The sequence below is a fragment of the Hylobates moloch genome, unplaced genomic scaffold, assembly GCF_009828535.3.
Source record: "Hylobates moloch isolate HMO894 unplaced genomic scaffold, HMol_V3 SCAFFOLD_5, whole genome shotgun sequence".
In the NCBI taxonomy this organism is placed as follows: Eukaryota; Metazoa; Chordata; class Mammalia; order Primates; family Hylobatidae; genus Hylobates; species Hylobates moloch.
The window spans coordinates 41761842-41767841 of record NW_026652280.1 but is presented as its reverse complement, the minus strand read 5'-3'; positions in this window follow the sequence as shown (position 1 = coordinate 41767841).

Here is a 6000-nt window from a genome sequence, read left to right as displayed (position 1 = left end):
TTTTTTTTTTTTTTTTTTTTTTTTTTTTTCTGAGACAGAGTCTCGCTCTGTCGCCCAGGCTGGAGTGCAGTGGGGAGATCTCGGCTCACTGCAAGCTCCGCCCCCCGGGTTCACGCCATTCTCTTGCCTCAGCCTCTCCGAGTAGCTGGGACTACAGGCGCCTGCCACCACGCCCGGCTAATTTTTTTGTATTTTTAGTAGAGACGGGGTTTCACCGTGGTCTCGATCTCCTGACCTCATGATCCACCCGCCTCGGCCTCCCAAAGTGCTGGGATTACAGGCGTGAGCCACTGCGCCCAGCCACAACGCAATCATTTTTATGGGCACTGGGAAATTCACCTTTTCACTAAACACACCTGTCTCCTGCTGTCCCTCCCAGGCCCATCACTGTGGTATGCCTGCCTCACCATCCACCTCCTTCAGCCACAGTGAATTACCAGAGACTTAATAGTTATCTGGGGCTTAATGACTCTTTGTGCATCTTGGACCATCAGCTCCTCCTGGATTTTCATTAATCCCAGGGGCAATGGCTTAGACCAGGATCATTATTGCTTTAACAAACACTTCCAGGATATGACAAGAGTGACTTTCCATTTATCTTCTATGGAAATTCATTCTGCAGGAGTGACACCGTCAGCTTAAGAGACACAAGCTATTGTCTTGCAGCTAAAAAAAAAAAGATATTACTGCTTTCTGTACTTATTATATGGAAAGATAAAAGCTAATTAATTGTTATAGTTCCTGTTTTCCTGGAGACAGAGAAATGTATCTAAGGTTCTTTTAAAAAAGTTTGTTAATATTGTGAGGAGATATTTGGCCTTTATACAGGTAAAAGCTTGTGAAAGGATGAGAGGGATATGGGCGATAGACAGTGAGGACCTGATACCTGAAGAGTTTGTATTGCAAAGAATGCAAAATTTAACTGACTAAACCAACAAACAAATAAATTAAATAACTAATATTAATTCATTTACAAATTCCTATGTTTATCATTTATTTTTAACCTTAGGTTTGTAGACTCAACCTACAAAAGCTATCGATTCAGTCACTACAAAACAAAAACCAAATGAAAAGCTAAGCTTACAATTTATGTATAGTGGCACTAGGTAGCAGAATTTGCTTCAGTCATATACACTTGACATTATTCATCAATTATCCAGATTACAATAAGAAACTTTATGGTATATTATTATTAAAGAATATATTGAGGCAGGTTAATATAAATAAAATGGAGGGTACATTCAAATATGCTCTTTGAGAGTAACATTCAAGCATTGTACCTTATATCCAAGGTACAACGCATACTTTTACACCAACTTCTAGTATTTACTTCTTAGACAGAAAATTCCAGCTCTCTTATTTAATTTCAGAATCCCAACATTTGGTTCTAGGCAAATGTTACTTTATTTGGAACCAAAAAATGTGTACACTCTATCAGAGTTATGTGTAAAGTTTGTCTTCAATATATATTCTCTCATTTAACAGTGACCTAATTACTGGCTATAAGGAATACACTTTTCTCTGTTTCCCTCTTTTCCAAACACCATTTTTCTTAAAATTGCAGAAGCAGAATGGAGAGAATCTTATGGAACACTTCTGTGCCCAGTTTTCTACTGCCACTGCCCTCACATTATCTCATGTGCAGTAGGGCAAGCCATGTAACGTATGCGGATGTCCCTGTCTTTAGGAAGTCTTGAAGCATACAGAGGAGGATATATTTTAGAATTGCTAAAGTCCTTGTGGTTTAAGGGTGTATGATTCAAGAAAAGAAAGTATATTTTCCCTTTTACCTTTGTGGAAGAGAACAATTTCCCCTATCCATTTTCTAACATGTTACATGGATATAACCATGATTTCTCCTTATGATGATATAGTGCTTCAAAAACAATAACTCATGCAAACAGTTAGTCCTTGATATTGAATTTTCAGAAATTCTTTTCAGACATGGTTTTTACATGCGTATCCCACATTAGTATAATGATCTATTTATGGGTCTGTTTTCTCTAATATTTCTCAAAACACATTAGATCGAGGAACACAGTGTTTTGTATTTTTGATTCCATGATGGTGCTTATAATCAGCAATGAATAAGGTTTCAGGGAGAACAGCATGTTTTTATAACAAGTTTAGAGAGGCATGCAGAACCTGGAGTAAATGTAGGCTTCATTGTTGACCTAACCTTTAAGAATGTTCTCCTTACGGGTTTTTCCATGAGGTCTGTGTAAAATGTTACTTAACAATAGTAATGTATTTATTAAGTAACTGTATGTTTTCCATATTAATTCATCATAGACCTACCTGACTACCATCAGAATTTGGATTCAGAATAAAATAAATTTACTACTTAGTGCTCCTATAATCCCAACCGAAGGAACAGAATATTAGGCCAAATGATATGATCAAGAAAGTTCCTATTCTTGATGTAGGTTTTTGAGATACTGAAAATAGCTTTTCAGTCTCATTTCAACTGAAAGTCCCCTGAAGGCCTATGTACCCGAGGTGGAGGCCTATCTTTTACCAGAGTAGGAAACTAAGGTTGGTAATTTACCAAACATAACAAGAGTAACCAGTGGTAGTATCACATGTCTCCTCCTGTATTGCCTATCTTTGGTCCTAGAAAATTGGGAAGTCATCATAAACTCCTTGTGATCTCAACTGTTCCTGAGAACTGTTGGATTGTCCTCATATATGTCACCTCTCCTCAATAAACAAGGCTACTGTATTATTAGTTCAGTATTTCTTCATTTTTTTCCCACAGACTAGTGTGCTTTTGATTGGTCTTCTTGACCATTAGTCTTCAATACACTCTTCCAAAATCATCTCTGACCTCCCCTTGAAATTATGCAGCTTACCACCATGTTCCCACAGCACATTCTTTCATGATACCAATGTTGACCCCACATCAGTATAATGATTTATTTATGGTCTCATTTCCTCTAATATTCCTCAAACCACATTAGATCAAGGAACACAGTGTTTTGTATTTTGATTCTGTTATGGTGCTTGTAATCAGTGATGAATAAATATATGTGGGCTGTGTGTCCATAAAAATTAAGATTAGTAGGACTATTTAAACATTTGGTAGTTGGGAGAAGCATGGACTTTCTCACCAGTTTTCCAAATATGATCCTATAGAAGTATTCTTTGCATCTTGGTGAAGATAAGTTGAACAACAACAACAACAAGTCCTGCTTTCAATACTTGGATATAAATTGATGGAAGCTGTTTTTCAAAGAGGGAAGTTTTCTTAAATGATAGAGCCATATTGGATTATTGAAGTAAAAATAGAGATTTGAGAGGAGGAGTAAATTCTTGGTTTAAAGAGATAATTTTGCAGAGCATGGTGGCTCACACCTGTAATCCCAGCACTCTGGAGGCTGAGGCAGGAGGATCACTGGAGCCCAGGAATTTGAGACCAGCCTTGGCAACAAAGTGAGACCCTGTCTCTACAAAAAAATACAAAACATTTTAGCTGGGCATGGTGGCATGCACCTGTAGTCCCAGCTACTCAGGAGGCTAAGGTGGGAGGATTGCTTGTGCCCAGGAGATCGAGGCTACAGTGAGCCATGATTGTACCACTGCACTCCAGCCTGGGTGACAGAGTGAGACCCTGTCACACACACACACAAAAAAGATAATTTCAAGAATTGTAACTTCCATACACATCCTGTGAGACCATACTTCAGGGGTGTAATTTATGTTAGAATCCTGGATTGGAAGGACTGCTGTAGCACTGGAGGTGGTCTCTCTAAGGTGGCTCTGCATTGTCTGTGTGTTAACACACTGGATGTGAGGAAACAAAGGTGTTCCTCCGAGTTTCTTCCAGTTGCACCCTTTTTCAGTTAATGTGCCTTTTTATTCCCTCTATGTCAAATGTGCTTCTGACTTCTATGCCCAACATATAAGAATGTATGCTTATGCTTCCTTGTTTCCTAGAGATTGTTTTAGTCTTTGAAGTCCCTATTGCCTGGTAGAATCAGGTAAATTCTTTGTCAAACATCTTCAAGTTTATCAAGGAAAGCTGTTGTGAAAAAACCATAATTTTAAACCTTTCTCAAAGAAATTGCTGAAATTATTCCCCTTTCATCTAAGTCCAAAACGAAATCATTGGTGTTTTAAAAGCAACACATATTCAGCTGTCACTAAAGTGATGTGATGTAATCTTCCTGCTTTCATTCTGAAAGTGTACAATATAAGACTCATCTTATATACACTATGGCCATAATGGAGAAAATTTCTCCACATCTGAATTTTCCATGGAAAAAGCATTTTGAACAAATTTGGGAAAATCCAACAGTTTTTCTTTAAGGGGAGTAGGCTCAAGAAACGATATTTCAATAATGTAAATGGATTTAAAAATGACCACATACAGGCATATACCTTTACCTAATATAGCTCAAAAATGTGAAGGAAACAGAGAGGATGAACACAGTAACGTTTCTCAAACCCCAGACTGCAAAACCAAGAGTCCTCAATTTTGCAAACTGAAAGAGAATGCATCGGGTCAGTTGTAAAGGTATTGACCTTCTTACTCCAGCTGGATGTCTGTCTGAGATGGATTAGTCAGGCTTTTGATAGCCACGTTCCTGCCTGCTGCTAAGACAGTGACTGGCCAAACTAAAGGGGTCATTTTCCATATGAACATGGTGACTAATGTCATGAGAATCAGAATGACCAGATTCACCATGGCATAAACCTAATTTACTAAATACGGGTAAGTCCTTAGAAGCTACTTCAGCTCTAGGCTGCCCAGAGGACAGACAAATAAGCCGCATGAGTACAATTAAAGTTATAAAGCATAGTGTGTCTTTTCCACTCTCTTGCCTCAAACATTATTCCTTCTATCTCACATCAGCAATGCCCATTCTGCTCATGTAACCCAAATCAGTTAACGTGGCCATTTGCAACTGAGAAATTAAAATGTCTGGAGGAGCCTGAGTAGATGACTATCACACTGAAGTTTTACAGATGCAGGAGTCCTGTTCATTTCGGGCAATGTGCACCCTCATGGTGCCAGTTGCCTCTTGAATTGCTGAGTGAGCGGTTGTCCTGTGCCTATATCTACTTTAGGCCCAGGGCACTCTGTAGTTTTTCAAGGGCATAAGTTTGATTAAAGTTTCAAGAACGACTTTGAAGGAAAATGGAATTATGCTTTTTCCTGTTGGAGAATGTAAGTGAGGCAGATTCATTAGGAAATGAGTCTTCAGGACTTACTGAGTTTTCTTCAGTAGAGTGGAGCTTTGTTGTGGTCCTATATGACATTCAGTGAAAGGATGGAGGAGCCATGTTGTATTTTCCTCAATGGGATAATCTGAGAATGAGAATTTCCCAAAATTCTCTGTTTCTTTCTTTCTTACATATTTGTTTTCAGAGATTTGATCCATTGATGTGTGAAGCTTGGCTTATTCAAGAGATTATAACCTCAATTATGTAATGATAATAATGTCTTACATTTATCTAGATCAGGATTTTTAAACTCAGCACTATTGACATTTTGGACCAGATAATTTTGTATGAAGGAGGGCTTTCCTGAGCATTGTAGGATGTTTAGCAGCATCCTTCGCATCTACTCGCTAGATCTAGTGATGCCACCTCACTGTGATGACAATCAAAAATATGTCTCCAGATATTACCAAATGTTCCTTGGCAGGCAGGGGTAGAGGGAGTAGGGGAAAAATGGACTCCCATTGAGCATTAGTGATGTAGATCTTTTAACTTTTCAAAGTACTTTCATGTCACATTGGATTCTTACAACAAGACTGTGAAGACAAGTATTGTCATCCCTACTAGACAGGGAAAGGAGAAATGTAGATCCCCAGAGCTTTAGGCCGAGGGCTTCATAAAACCACTGTGTTGTTAGTACTTGGAGCATAATATTTTATCTGTATATATGTACGGAATGGAATGTTGAGTTAATATACTTAGTGACAGCATTCAAATGTGAGCCTGGAAAGGTAGAAAGAAAAACAGGGATGTGAATATATCCATATTGAAATAATT